At 36.7% G+C, this 16,673-nt stretch overlaps 1 long non-coding RNA gene and 1 pseudogene across 6 annotated transcripts in view; one reads left to right on the top strand and one right to left on the bottom strand.

Moving 5' to 3' along the window:
- LOC148736978 (uncharacterized) overlaps positions 1-16,673 on the top strand; it is a 323,637-nt gene that overhangs the window by 150,723 nt on the left and 156,241 nt on the right. The window lies entirely within an intron of this gene.
- Positions 3,288-16,134, bottom strand: LOC148736987 (adhesion G protein-coupled receptor D1-like; annotated as a pseudogene).

Here is a 16,673-nt window from a genome sequence, read left to right as displayed (position 1 = left end):
GTAGCATTTGATTCGCCACAAATTTACATTGCCTGTATCACTGAAGAAGGCTTCGTTGATTGTTATCTTTTGGAAATCTTTCATAGGTCTCACACCAAGTGTTGTTTTGAGCTGGAAACAGCTGTGTATTGCAATTGCAAACATTTTATGCGGGAAAGGGATTGTCATGCAAACGATTGACGTCAGTTGTTTCCGCGAAAATAAGACACAGTATGCCTTTTGTAGCCGTTTAATATTGAAATAAAACAAATAAAACTGGCAAGAAACTATTCCATAACAGATTTTCCAACTCTTTTAATATAACAACGTGAAATACGTGGGATGCATGATGATAAAGCAAAAACTAGATTTTTTTTCTCAATGATGTAGCCCGAGGCTAGAGGTATCAACTGCGGAAGACGGAAACTGAGAATTCACGCTGATCTAAGTATTAATTACTGACTAGTATTTTTTGTTTATTTAGCCAGTTAACGGTCAATTTATTTTTTTAGGGCCCAAATGTTTTGACTTGAGAGAATTACGCCATTAGACTAAAATGCTTGTAACAGATCTATCTGAGATTATTTTTTCCCTATTATGAATTGATACCAGATAAGTGGTGCAGAGAGGTAAAACGCGCCTGATTGTTTCATGCACAAGTGTTTTCAATGATGCTTTATTTCATTCAATAAATAGAATTTCATTGAATAGCGGGGATAAGAATTTAAGATATGTTGCTTGATTAGCCGTTTTTCTTTCTTTTTTTATAAAAACTACTCGAAATTTTAGCCTCCTTCATTTGTTATTTTCATGACAATATTTATTGCTACATTTACAATGACGAAGCACCATTCCTATACTTTGTGGATAAGAATTGTGCATATTATGGTAACAGTGACAATTTCTTATGCTAAAACACGCACATGGTAGTTCAAAATAGTTTTCTGACTGGATCTTTCCTTCAAAATTACGGGTTAATAACAAATAGCTAGTAGAAAACGTTTTCGCATTAAAAAAAAAAACCTGTTTCAGACCCTAACGGGTTTCTGAAAATTTTAAAGTCAATATTCTGAAAAAAAGAGACAAAGATGATCTTAGAATAATGACGGTGCAGTAAGCACATCTTGACTGAATAAAAGTTCCCATCGGGAATTCTTAGAGCTTCATCAATGTTTCCTGTCGAGCAAATTCGAATAATTTCAAATGATTTCGATGGCAAAAAACCGGGAATGCTTCTACGCCTTGGTCACCTTGCATTTGTATAATGGTTAGGCGCACTGCTTTAACCGGCCAGAGGGTCTTTTATTTCGAAACTTTGCTATTTTGAGAAATAGAAGTATATTTTCCGTGTTTCATAGCCTTATCTAAATGCAGTGACGGCAGACGAACCCGTGTTGCAGTTCTCACGGATTTCGAGAAGTCTCCCTGGCAACCCTCCTCTCAGTTGAAATTATTCCTGACAAATACACGCGAATCTAAAACAATACAAACATGTTTACACACTCTCGCTTAAACAGACCTATCGACCTCGAATAAAAAAAAAAAAATTGGGTTTTGGACAACCATTAATAGCCAAGCTGAATGGCATGGAATAAAACTCGAAACATCAAAACGAAAAGAGACAAGCGAAACCACCGAAGCGACCAAACGGGAGGATCGAAATAAGCGAACCAAACGACAAAAAAAAAAAACTATCAGGACGACCGAAAAATATACAAAACACAGTCAAGAATTAAATGAATACGCAAGGGTGTCAGGCGTCAACCGTCATATTCGTCTCCTTTCGTTTATGGTCAACTCTTGATCTACCTCGCAAGGCAATTAAATTATCTCTCGACTGCCATCGGCTTGGCGTGAAGGGTTATGGGAACCCTGAAAAATTATTTCAATGTATCAACAAAGTTGAAATGGTACATTGGCCACCGTTACGATTATAAAAGCTGACGTTTCGAGCGTTAGCTCTTCGTCATTCGCTTCGTCATTACCCTCACCGACGCAGCCCCAAACAGTTTCTTTAGAAACTATCAGCCTTTACCTAAAAAAATTAGTTCATTAAAAATTACGAATGTGGATCGATGTTGTCAATGAATACTTTTATTTGTTTCTTCCTCTCCTTTACATATATGCTTTGGTATTCGATATGGCTAGCGTTTCGTCCAGAAAACTTCACAGAAGTGTCAAATAGTAGTTTCAACTACTCGCATGGGGGAAGAACAAATAAAGTTTCGTGAGATAGCCGTAATGTTTGAAGGCCTTAAAATGCGAGAGAATATTTGATGTGAAATATTTATTTTCCGCGACATTTCAACCTCTACGTTTGTCGATCGTTGTAGTGGTTTTATTTTGGTCAGAACGGTCGTTTCGTTTTGTTTGTTTCGTCTTGGTCGTTACGGTCCTTTCGTTGTGGTCGTTTCGCTTTTTCCGTTTTGGTCGTTTCGCTTGTTTCGATTCGGTCGCTTACCAGTTGAATTGGTGGAATCAGGGCGTCTTATACCTGTAACCTGTGGGTATCACATTTAAAATAAATACTTCGACTTAATTTACTAAATACCCTCTTGCTTTTCTTTACGATATGATGAAAGATAAAAGCGAAAATGAACCGAAATGTTTCAAAGATTAGTGTCTCATACCCTAATAAGACAACTGTGATTTTATTCATACTACTGACAGCAGAATATGTAATCTTATTTAGAGGCAACTGAGTATAACAAATGCATGATATGAAATTTACTAACATCTTACTATATTGTAGTTTCCCTTGAAGGGCAGTCTATCCATGTTACGAATTGAACTAACCATTATGTAAAGGACTGACTACCCTTAAATGTAACGATGAATCATAACAACCGGCCTCCAAAATATTTCATTAGGATAAACTAACCCACTTTCCTGAAGAAATGTGCGTGTTGTTGACACATACGATGGGCTAAAATTAAAGTACTTGTTTTCCATCTAAAGAAGCTGCCTGCATCTATTTAAGAGCCTAGACAACGTTAATGGCTGATGACTCTAGAAAACTGGTCTAATTAGGGTTAGACACGTTGACACAAATATCAATAATACCCTTTTCTAAAGAGTTTGTATGTCGTTAACACCTTTGATAAGCTAGAGGTACTCGTTTTCCATCAAGAGAAGCTATTAGCATCTAGTTGAAAACTTAGACAACGCTAAAGGCGGATAACTCTAGAAAGCTGGCCTAATATGGATTAGACTATCTGACGCAATTTTCAGTAACAACTGCCGCTCTACAAACATTTAATCCAATTCTCAACCTGTCCTGATCCCGTTTCTTAAGTTGACTGTTTTTTCAGTTCATATTAATGAGAAGGCCCCAGTTCAACTGCCCTCGCATCTCCAACATCACTCAGATTAGCCTGTGAGCTCTTCTTTGTGGAGTTTTCTTTGCTAACAGATGGAAAAACAGTGTTGACTTTTCTGTTGAATCGCTCTTTAATCTGCAGAGAGAGAAACAACTTAAACAAACGAAAACATCCAAACACACACACGTACAAACACATAGAAATTCAAGTTTGAAAGTCTCATTACCCACATGTTTTCTTCTTACATTAAACTTACCTGGCTGTTTCGCAGACAGTGAAGGGAAAAAATCAGGAAACCCTTAAATAAGAAAAAGATTTTTAAGATTAATCTCTTATTTCCTTACTATATGCGATTGGGATTTTTTTTCTTTGTCAAATATCTCAGAGCTAGTGCTATGACGTAAATAAAATCTTTAACTACGAGAATGACGCGGAAAATTTGTTTATTTTCTTTTTAATTTTATGCTCTCCTGTAATATTTACAAATACTGGAGCTACATTATAAACTCAGTTGATGAAAACACGTTATCTCTATACATTATCTAGACACTCCATATGGATAATTTTATTAATGAACAAAGAGGATGAAGCACTCACCTGAGTAGAGTTGAGGATAGTAAAAATGTAAGCGAAAGCTTTGTGTAACGGCGATAAAAGACCAAATAGCCACGTGACACCCAGCAGGGGAATCATCACCGCGCATGCTCTTATGCTAAGTCTAAAGGACGGGAAAAATTTAAGATATGGTGTTCTTAAACGTTTATTAACTGCATCTCTTCCTCAAAAGTATTTCTGGTCATCAGAAATCATCATGCTTTACTAATATTAATTAACAAGTAAGGAGGTTAGGCAAATATAATTAAAAGGATGATTAAAAAATTTGATAAGATTCTGTCGCAATTTCTGGCAAAAAAATTATTTCTTTTTATCCTAATTTTGAAGATCTATCTCACCGTATTTGCTGAGTTTGCTTATCTCCTGTTGGCTGCATTTTGGTCATCTCCCTTATGACACGAATGAGTATCAAAATGTTGACCTCAGAGGGGAAGGATATGAATATAAAATTGTATTGAAGTATGTCTGTTGGGCACATCAAACGTTAAACTAGAATCCCAAAGAATAAGGTCAAAAAAAAGTGATCCAAACGTTAAACTAAAATCCCAATAAATAATGTCAAAAGAAAGTGATCCTAAACAGGAACTTACAACTTCAACCGTAATCACAAATGTGACAAATATCCAAATCAAGCTGTTAGCTGAGGACATCCAACAACTACAGAAACAAAGAGAAACAAAAAGAGAGACAGAGAGAAAAAAATAGGTACTACTGGATTTCAATTTCACAATATTCCCGATCACTTTTTTTAACCGAAGGTAACATCCGTACAACGAAAGAGACTCTAAGTTGAAGGCTGGCTTACAGGGACAAAGGTTATAGGTACGATATAGAGGGCACATTAATGCACTTAACGAAAAAAGGGTGGGAAAAGGCGAAATAAAGCGAATTGAGCCTCAAAACTTTAACGACTGAGATGGACAAAAGGAAAAGTGAATAGAAAAGAACTTTAAAAAAGCATTTTCCAAAAAAGAAGAGCAGTGAAAGCAAAATTTTCTTCTTACTATTTATCACTGGTATAGCTCTGCATTCTTTTTTTTCCAGCAGAGATGCTCAATGAACTGGCTACCATAACGACTGGAAAGCCTATAACGACATTATGAACCAAATACAGTGATTCAAAATGATGCACGAGTCTATAAAATGACTCACAACAATGTATGATAAAGGCCCTAGCAAACGGCTTCAACATCCATTCGATTTTGTTAAACGCTATTAAAAGGTTCTCGAATGAGTTTGAACTGTGTGTTGGGCAAACGGTTTCAACATTTCATTCAACAAAACTTAGCGAGTGGCCTGGTAATTAGCTTCAGGCCCCTGCTCTTTGCACGCCTGAGACATGCAAAGGCGTCGTTTTGAAATGAAACAATAGATCGCTCTTATGGTTTACAAGAAAGTTCGCTCGTTATTAGCGGTTTCTGTAGCTTTTGAAATTTTGAATGATGAGGATAGAAAACCCCGAAGGAGAAATACAAGACAATGGATCGGAACAACATCGTGAAGGAATTAACGATCGAAGACACAGCGGAATATGAAAAGTGCGGGACCAAATGACTTCAACTCCGCCTTAACATTCCAAACATACCAGAGAACAATAGAAATGTTGATCTGATGTTAGAGCAAAGTTTAAAGGCTTTTAAACTCTTTCAACATCGATTCAACATCGTTTCGACACGTTTCAACACGGGGGAAAGAGGGTGGCTATTGCTTTCAACACTGTCATTCAAAAAAATCAAAATGATGTTGAAGCAAATGTTGAAGCCATTTCCTAGGGCCTTAAGTTCAATTGTAAAAGCAAAATACCCCATGACATGACGTGATACATGTGCATCTTGCTGTTGATGTTATAAACTTTTACAACAAACAGGTAGAGGTAAATTCCCTCCACCAGCATCCAGCAGAAAGCAGCCATCAAGAAATATTGCATTAGAGCTGCCACTGTGACACAAACAGCCTGCAAAAAAGAAAAAAAAAACAACAAATAAACAAAGGGAAGACAAGAACTGCAACTGTTATGTTGCTTTCGATAATGAATTATTTGAATTTACTCAACGAATGGTGAGAAACCGCCCACCTTGTTCTCCGTGGCGTTTATTCCAGCGAGGAAGATGATTTGTCCAGCTCCGAGAGACACCGCGAGATTTAAGCGTATTTGAGAAAGAGGTTGACGAACATCTCTGATAAAATTAAAAGATTTGTAAGGTACATTGGAACGAAAGAAAGCCTGAAAGAAAGCAAGAGAGTTTAGTTAAAACACACCAATAGCAAAGCCAAGTAAAACAAATCCGTAATTAGTAGACTGATGCCCTTTCTCTTCTCTTTATTGATGTAAATGTAAAGTGCACAAGATAAAACGAACTAACATTAGGGCGACTGAAGGCAGAAGAACTTGGACATTCGCTGATAACGAGTGATGCCCAACATATACTCTTCGAAGTAAGAAAATCTCATCAATTTTTTGTATGAACACTAAGCATGCGTTGCTCTTGTTGATATGAAACATCTTCAAAGACATTTTATACCTTACTTTCATGACTGTTTCGTAACAGTACTTACGTGAGGAAAGAATACAGAATAACTGTCGAGAGCATTCCGATGATAGAGAGACCGAGTCCTACGTATGTGACGATCTCCAGAATTGCTACGTCATTCTCGGAGAGCTGCGTCAAGAGAAAAAAAAAGGTGATAAATTGATTGAATTGAGCACACGGACCTACTTCTTGGAAGGAAATTAATAAAAAAAACCTACTTTTATGCCACCGCTGAAGTGAACTAAGACGGCAAAATAAGTCAAATGATTGCAGCCACAAACTGTTTCTTCAGAATTGTTATTCCGAGGCTCCACATGACAACCCTCCTCTGAAAACCCGTCTGGACTAAAAAAAATTAATATTGCATCATTGAAAATACGAATAATGATTTCAAGTGGAAAAACAAATTCTGTGAGGACTCAAGCATCACTCACATTGTTTTGGTATTTCATAGCAAAAAGCCATCAGCTTCCTCCCAGTGATATACAACGATGACGAGGTATACTTTAGAGGCAGATGAAACATTTTGCAAGAAAGATCTAGACTCTCGAAATGCCCTAATATCCCATCAGTTGTGAAAAAAACAACAACAAATCAGAACAAAAGCAAAAAAAAAACCAAAGGAACGAAACGAATAACAAGGAAAAAACAATAAAAGCTCGCACAGTTTCTACGAGGTATTCCTTTGGAACCCAGCAGTTGGATTATAAGATTTTGGACAGTGCAATATTTTGTCTGGTAAGAGAGAACTGGTGGTTCACACTTCACCTCAGATTAGCTAATCGTCAAGAATTATTACCGATAATGTAATCTGAAATTCAGGACTACCTTCATCGCAAATGGGCGTTTGACGAATAATTTTCAATTTTTATACTCAGTCATGAACTGAAAAAGAATAGAGAGTTCAAAAGTATTTTGTACCTCTTTTTGGAGCCACTACAAAACATACAATATTTTTCTCCGTCAACGACCTGAAGATAGATTTTATACGTATTACTTGTAAATCGACCCAATAAAACACAGTTTTAGGAAGGTTATCTTTTGGTGTCCATGCAGTTACCTTTAGATTTCTGAACTTCAAGATGGCATTTCGTTGCAATTTTTCAGGTTTGGGATCCATGGCTACCGTTATTATCCTACTGTTAACATACCTGTAGAGAGAAAATGTTGTTAAAATCAACGGGTTTAATAATAGCTCAGAATGCTATCAAGCTATGCAAACCAATGCACGAATTAACTCCATAATGAAATATTTTTTCTTCATGATTATATAATGAGAATGAAATTTAACTTCTCCTTTTTGGACCTAACCGTTCAAAAACTGTCTTAATGTGTTAAAAAATGGACTTAGGTCACATCCACTTTATGGCAAATAAACTTATTGTAGTCACATTAAAGACGTGCGAAACTAGAAATAAGACCGGTACCATTTATTATGCTTCCCCTAAATTTGATTAGTTTCATTTCCTACGACATAGCCTCTCACTCATTCCATTCAAGTTAAGTATGAATCAGTTCTCGAATGATTAATTGTTTACTGTCACCTTGAATGGCCAGTTTTATTCCCGATTGATTTTCCTCCCAGCAATAATTCATGGAGATCCTTGTAGACGCACCCAACAACCACTGACCCTAAACGGTGAACAATCAGTCAGTGTAAAAATGCCCTTGTAGCCCCGTAAGGGTTAGGCCAGTTATATACGTACTCCAAATCACTAGCCGGACACGAGTGACTAGTAAACTTCTCAAATATTCCACCAATATGCATGGTAAGGGGTTCAGCACGCTGGTTAACAAATCGAAACCTAGGTCTATTTTTTTTGTAAGAAATATACCTCAGTTTTCTCTAGGTTTCCCGGTGCAAAAAACAATAGGTTTTTGACACATCAGAGAGTTCGTAGCTTCTAAGCTGTTCTATTTCATAAATTTACAAAAAATACGCTCTTAATAAAAATAAATCTAAACTCTAAAACACAGGAGAGCACCCAGTTTGAATTTGCTATTGATAAACCAAATCTTTCAGCGTATCAAAAGTGTTAAGATACATGTAAGATGCAAATAAAATCAAAACAAAATGCTACTTCATGATGTACAGTTAAATATGAGTTGAACACAAACCATTCTCAGAAAAATCTTCAGATGAAATATTAATGCTAACTTGCCATTCTTCTTCGTTGAGGAAAAAGCCAGTCGCATTTTGGCGGTAGCCTCTTTGAATACCCATAACTATCCGAAGAAGAAGAAGATCAGCTGTAGCATATCTAGATCTTTCTTTTAATAATAATAATAACTATTATTATTATTATTATCATTATTATTCGTATGATCCACGATCCTCGCAGTAGAGAGCGCTATTTATGCAATAGCGAAAATCAGACCTGAAAAAAATCAGTGCTGTACGGGATTCGAACCACTGACCTCTGCGATACTAGTGCAGCGCTCTACCTATTGAGCTAACAAGCCAACTAGGAGCAGGCCGTTAAGTTGATTCGTAATAAACCCGTGATAATAAATCAGATACAATGAATATAGGAAGTTCATATATATTTATTACGAATCAACTTAACGGCCTGCTCCTAGTTGGCTTGTTAGCTCAATTGGTAGAGCGCTGCACTAGTATTGCAGAGGTCAGTGGTTCGAATCCCGTGCAGGCCTGATTTATTTCAGGTCTGATTTTCGCTTTTCCATAAATAGCGCTCTCTACTGCGAGGATCGTGCATCATACGTATCTACAGCCAGAGCTCAAAATATATGAACTCCGTATATTCATTGTATCATTATTATTACTGTTATCATTACTATCAATAACACTCAAATTTTTTAGGTAGATTGGCAGTACTACACTGCCATTCCTTAAAAGAGAATCTGATTATGACCCAATGCAATTAAAATATACTATTGACTCCTACTGATACCATTAAAATATATAAAATATCAAGGGCATGAAATACTCAAACAGCAGAGAATGGGAAATACCTATTAACAGAGAGAATATTACTTTCCTTCAACGGGAATTTCACCCCTCTTCTTGCAATTACTTGCATCAGCCAGAGAGACCAGAGACCGACAAGTTTTAATGGGCTTAATATTACTTCAGTGAGCCTTTCAGAACGTCCCTTGTATTCATTTATTTAGGCTAAACAACAGATTGACCATTGAGCCAGTCAATTTATCAGATACTCATTTAAAAATCATGAAATTGTAGAAAACCCCAAAGGGAGAACGTGTTTTTAACTCACCCATTTTTTGGCTTGTGATCTTCGCGGATGGCTTCGTTCTGCTCAAATGGTGTTTACCATAATTTATAGCAAACTCCTCGAAGGCGATTGCCACTTCAAAAATGGATTTTCGTCTTTTTTTATCTTCTCTATTAAGTAGTTGACCTCTATGGGGTTTTGTGATGTTCAGAAAACGATCAGTGAAGACTTAAAATACGCGCATAGCTTCCTATAATACCAAAAGATTGAATATGTTTAATTATATAAAACGCAGGTTTGGATAAGGGATTGTTACCCCAGAGAAAAGTCGCAATGGTAAGAAGTTTAGAGGTATTGCATAGTTTTGTATGTGTATCTAACATCGCTAATCAGTTTCTGATACTTCACACGCTTTTTACGTCACTCTTTAGGGTTCATGAATTTTCTAGAAGAGGAGGAAAACCAAAAGACGAAAAGAAAAAACGAAGATGAGTTGGCCTTGGTCATGGCATTTCCTGCGGCTGAAAGCAAAAACCTGTCACCTGGAAGACTTATGATGTTTATATAACGGACAAAATGACACATGGTTGCTCTTTTTCACTAACCATTTGGCCAATTAATTAACTGAATTGTACGTTGATGTGGAAGTTCTCTTCCTGTTTTTAAGTAGTTATCGAGTCCAGCATTCAGGGAGAAATTACATTTGTATCCGTGGCGATTTATCTCTATTCATATGTTTTACTTTGAATTTGTCTACTTTACCATCCAAAATGTCAGCGTAAGGAGATAGAAAACTCACATCATAAGAATTTTTAAAGGCGAAAGGGCTTGTAATTAGGATTACTTCAAATTTGGACTGAGTGGAACCTATAGGCGAGGTAAGAGCAAATTTCAGCTGAGACTTACAAACTCGATTTTAAAAAAAAAAATTAACAGATTATACTTGACTTTTTTCACGTTCTTACACATGAGGGACTGCTATTCCTTAGAAGAGGTATCCATATCTGGTACAATTTATTTCTAAGATTTTCTCCCTGACATAAATACTTCTAAAGCTTTCCAACTACTTTAGTCACCTCTCTAAACATTGCGCGTGCCATATTGACTAAGTATCCTAATCATGATTATGATAGATAAGGAATTAGTATTTCATACCTTCAAAGAACTGTTTCTCTTGACATCTATCCTACTCAATTTAGAAAAAGAATCTTTTGCCTGAATGCGTGTTAAAATCAAGTCGAATACTAAGTATATGCAAAGAAGTCCAACACTAGATGTTACAAGGTTTACTAACATGTCCCTATATTGTAGGTTAATATAGGTTAAACAGAACAAATTAACCATTTTATTTAGCTAATGATTAAAATTATGTAAAAGACTCGCTGCTTTCAATATAAGCTTGCTGCTTAAACATACGATAGGGTAAAATGATTTATTTTTCATCAAAATAAGGTAACTGCATCTTACCAAGAGCTTAAACAGCACTAAAGGCTGATGACTCTGAAGAGCTAGTTTACCATCGATTATATTAGTATCACAAAAACGAATACTGTTTTTTGCGAACGATAATTGTGTCGTGAATAGCCCGCAAGTACTATTCAACTCAACTTCTATAGATAGCTGTTACCTCCTTGTGGAAGATGTAGACAAATATCTAGCACGTCTTATTCTCAGCCTGCTTGATCCAGTTAATTAAGCTGAGCGTTTTTTATTTTTTTCAGTTCAAATTCTATAGGAAAATTTGGGAAAATTCATCACCTAACGAGGAAAAATTGCACGCGAAAACTAATACCGCACGAATCGCGAAGCGATGAGTGCGATATGGGTTTTCCACTGCAATTTAACGCGAAATTCACAAGCCAGGCGATGAATTTTCCTTGAATCGCATCTTTGGATAAAAGTAGGAAAACAGGAAAACAGCAATAATTTTATTAGTTTTTATCCTGAGCGCGCGCTCCAGAAAGCCATTTCGGAGTCAACCGTCAGAACTTTCATTGCGTTAGCGAATAGTAAGCAAGGTCAATTTGCACGTTTGAACTTCTGACATCTTTTATTTGAACCTGGTTTTTACATTCGTTTTCAAACTTTTTAAACAAGCTTCACACTATCAAAGGACAATGGTGGTATTTCGCTGAATTTATAAGCCGTTTATTTTTAACATCTTTTTTTCAAATTTTCAAATAATTTGCTCGAGAAGGAAAATAATTTACACCTTTTACCTCTGGTGGCAAAACTGAAATGAATTATGCAAGCGAAAGCACTGAAAGTTTATTATCATATAAGAGGCAAAATTACTGAATTTTGATTGGTCAAGACAGAGGGCAATTTTTCTTGATTTTTGTAATTGCCCCGGGGAAGTTACTTGAAAATGATTGGCTAAAAATGGCTTAGCAACGGCTGCCAGGGTAAAGAAATTTCTGTTTCTTTTAAAACAATGGCGTCCCGTTTTGCGCGAGATCAGTAAGAAAACATTTTGCCCCTTATATTATAAACAAGTAGTCACATGGCTCCTCGTAAAAGTAAGGATTAATATCGTTTGTGTTTTCGGAAGTTGCAGAAATTGCCCTTGTCGCTGCGCGACTCGGGCAATTTCAGCAACTTCCGAAAATACGCGTGATATTAATCCTTAATTTTACTCGGCCCCATGCGATTACCTATACAAATCGCGATTGATGTAAGGTACTTACCTTGAAGTGTAAATACGTGTATTGATTGATATCTTATTCCTTTAAAAACAAAGAGGTGTTTCATGAAGAGTCCAATTACTTCGATCTTTTTATCGGTAGAAATTCATTACAGACAACTGCCATTAGCAGTTATCGTTGGGATAAGCATTTGACTAAGAGTTGATGGAAATATTCACTGGAGAGTTGTTGAACGATACATTGGTGAACAGCCTACCTAGAACTCTCGCTGTTAGACCATCACTGCCGTTATTCATAGCTTTTTATGTTATTTAATTTATGTTATTGTCAACTACAGATGGAAGTGCTAGTTTTTTGACTCAATGCAAATTTCTCGCAAAGTTAGTAGGTACGATTGAAAAGCTCCCCAACTTGCTTGACATCCTTCGTTTTTTTACTTAAAGATTATGGCTGTATGTGAATATTGAACCCGGGTTGACGTGACCTGTTAGCTCGGAGATTGCTTTTTCTGGGCCAAGTTCACAACATTTTCTTGCTTTCGCGTTGTCGCGAGCGAAAGAGGTTTTTCGTGCCCCTCCAAGAATTTAAAGTTCAATTCAAAACAAGGAAGAACTTCAGGCTCACTTTGAAAAACGCTTTTTTTGTTTTTGGCTCTTTGAAAGGTGACGATGGTTTTGAAAACGTTTTAAACTGACTTAGTAACAAAAATCTGTAACAATTTGACAATACGTATGATGCACGATCCTTCGTAGTAGATAGAGCTATTTAGGCAATAACGAAAATCAGACCTGAAAAAAATCAGACCTGTGCGGGATTCGAACCACTGACCTCTGCAATACTAGTGCAGCGCTCTTCCAATTGAGCTAACAAGCCAACTGGGAGCAGGCCGTTAAGCTGATTCGTAATAAACCCGTAATGATAAATCAGATACAATGAATATATGAAGTTCATATATTTTGAACTGCGGTATTAAATACGTATGATGCACGATCCTTAGCAGTAGATAGCGCTATTTATGCAATAGCGAAAATCAGACCTGAAAAAAAATCAGGCCTGTACGGGATTCGAACCACTGACCTCTGCGATACTAGTGCAGCGCTCTACGATTTGAGCTAACAAGCCAACTGGGAGCAGGCCGTCAAGTTGATTCGTAATAAGCCCGTGATGATAAATCAGATACAATGCATATATGAAGTTCATATATTTTGAAATCCGTTATTAAATACGTATGATCCACGATCCTTCGCAGTAGATAGCACTATTTATGCAATAGCGAAAATCAGACCTCAAAAAAATCAGGCCTGCACTACTATCGCAGAGGTCAATGGTTCGAGTCCCGTACAGGCCTGACTTTTTTGAGGTCTGATTTTCGCTATTGCATAAATAGCGCTATCTACTGCGAAGGATCGTGCATCATACGTATTTAATACCGCAGTTCAAAATATATGAACTTCATATATTCATTGTATCTAATTTGACAATAGTTGTTATGCTTACGTAGATGCTAAACAATATCACTTAGCCTCGTTTTCAACTCACAATTCCACGCTAAATACCTCGCTTCCTTAACCAATCAGAATGCGAGATTGTATTCAATGATGCGATTCATTTTAAGACTGCAGTTTAATCGCCTTTACACCGCCGATATCACTCAGATTAACCTGTGAGCTCTTCCCTGTGGACTTTACATTTTTTTAAGTGGAAAAACGGTGCTCACTTTTCGTTTGAACCGCTCTCTAATCTGCGAATAGACAAGGGAAGTAATCAGAAAAATAAGCACTTAGATGTTTATTCAAACTTTAAATCAAATTATCCATACTACATGTCTTTTTTCCATATCGAGCTTACCTGGCTGTTTCGCGCACAGTGAAGAGTAAAAATCAGGAAACCCTGAAAAAAGGAGGATCGTTTTCAAGATCACAGTATGCAGTTGAACTTTACTACATTAAACTTTTTTTCTCAAATATCTTAGATATGTAAATAACTTTCAAGTTATGAGGATGAAAAACGAAAAAAAAAAAGAATGTTTCCCGTTCATTGACTTTTTTTTCCTTTTTTTCTTTATCCTCTGAGGTTTATTTTTTCATAATTCTTTGGCTAGTGTTATCTGACCATGGTGACAATGTTTGAACATGAAATAATAAAGACACTCGGATGACTCTAAATATGAAATGAGACGATTGAACACTAACCTGAGAAGAGTTGAGGATGGTGAAAATGTAAACGAAAGCTTTGTGTGACGGTGATAGGAGACCAAATAACCACGTGACACCCAGTAAGGGAATCATCACCACGTATGCCGTAATGCCAATTCTGAAGGCGAATAAAAATGTAAAATATGGGATTTTTAAAATGAAATACCATTTTTTCCTCAAAATAATTTCTGGTTGTCAGAAATCCTTATGCTTTACTGACATCAACTAACAACTGCAGAAGATGGGTGAATATCATTAAAATCTAATTTTACAATTTGATTTTGTTAAAATCTTAGACAGAAACTGTCTTTTTTTTATCATATTGTTAAAACTCTATCTCACCGAATTTGCTGAATTTACTTGTCTCCTATTGGCTGCATTCTGGTCATCTCCCTTATCACTCGTGCAAGAATCAAAATGTTGATCTAAAGGAGAGGATTTAAAAATAGTTTTGTATTTAGTGTTGCTGTTGAACACATAAATTCTTAAACCAGAATCACAAATACCAATGCCAAAAGAAAATCAATATCTAAAAGTTACAACTTCAATCATAATCCCAAATGCAACAAATATCCAGATGAAATCTCTAGTTGAGGATATCCAACAACTAAAGAGAAAAAGACAAAGGAAAAAAGAGTCAGTACTGCTGGATTTCAGGTTCACAATATTCCCAACCAGTCATGTGTCTGAAAGTGATATTCACGCATAGAAACTGTAGGTTGGAGGCTGGCCTAAAGGGACAAGGACCATATGATAAGATGTCATAGGTCAAATTAATTAAGACGATGATGAAGGGGAGGAAAAAAACAAATAAAACGAAGCAATAGTCAATACTTGAACAAGTAGACCTAAAAAAAATCAGTAATATTGAGTACTACTGTAGAACCAAAACACCCCATGACATGTCGTGATAGACATGCAACTTTGTGTTGATGTTGGAAACTCTCACAACAAACAGGTAGAGATAAATTCCCTCCACCAACATCCAACAGAAAGCAGCCATCAGGAAATACTACATAAGAGCTGCCACTGTGACACAGACAGCCTGCAATAGCAAAGGGGTAAAGACCAAAAATAAATTTGTCTTTTTCAAGTTTCCTTCAAGGATGATGTATTTGAATGAATTCCACGAATAGGGGAGAGCCTCTAACCGTATTTTCTGTAGCGTTTTTTTTAGCCAGAAAGATCATTTGTCCAGCTCCAAGGGAAAGAGAAAGACTAAGTAGTATTTGAGATAGAGGTTGTCGTTGTCGGACATCTCTATTGAAAATGAAATAGAATATTAAAGTTAATATGAATTCAGACGCTAAGCAAAGCAAGAGAAAAAGCTCCACGGGAACCAATAAAAACGCAAAGGAAGGGCAATGCCAAAGAAATCTAATAATCATTAAAAGAATGAGCAACAAACCAACGCATGAACACCGTAAATCAAACGCACTATGAATAATGACTCATGAATTTTGCAACATACGGAGTGTACAAAGTTCCAAGAAAATTATAAAGAACATCGTCCACAATTTATTGCTGTTTTTATCTCTAAAAATGTTTTAAAGCGACTGAAAGTGAAGTACGGTGGAAAGTCTCTTCATATGCTTCAAACCTTTGAATGATCTGATCTCTCTTTGCGCGTACAGACCTGATTTATCTAGCATCGTCAAATTGATCAAATAATATAGATCGCAGAGTGTTTAGAAACAGTACTTACGTAAAGAAAAAATTCAACGCTATCGTCAAAAGCATTCCGATGACAGTCCTTGCAGTAAATGGCTTGAACCCGGGGGTAACATGTGAAGGTGTAGTCTGATCGTCTGGGTGGGCAGAAATTGTGATGCAGAACATCGAGGAACGCGCCCTTTCGACTTGCCGACAAACGATACCGCTTTGGTTACGTTACGTTGACGACACATTCACCGCCGTTCGACACGACGAAATTGACGCATTCCACAACCACCTTAACGAACAAAACACTGACATACAGTTTACCAGAGAAGTCGAAGAAAATGGCAAACTTCCTTTTCTAGACTGCCTGGTAAGCCACAACGACAACTAATTACAAACGACAGTTTGCAGGAAACCGACACACACCGACAGATTACTAGACGAGTCATCCTACAACTCCACATCACACAAAGCCACAACTATCAAAACTCTAACACGACGCGCACAACTAGTATGTGACTCGACAGACAGC

Source organism: Stylophora pistillata, chromosome 2, assembly GCF_964205215.1.
Source record: "Stylophora pistillata chromosome 2, jaStyPist1.2, whole genome shotgun sequence".
In the NCBI taxonomy this organism is placed as follows: domain Eukaryota; kingdom Metazoa; phylum Cnidaria; class Anthozoa; order Scleractinia; family Pocilloporidae; genus Stylophora; species Stylophora pistillata.
Note: the sequence above shows the minus strand (reverse complement) of the source record. Positions and strands in the feature narration are given on the sequence as shown.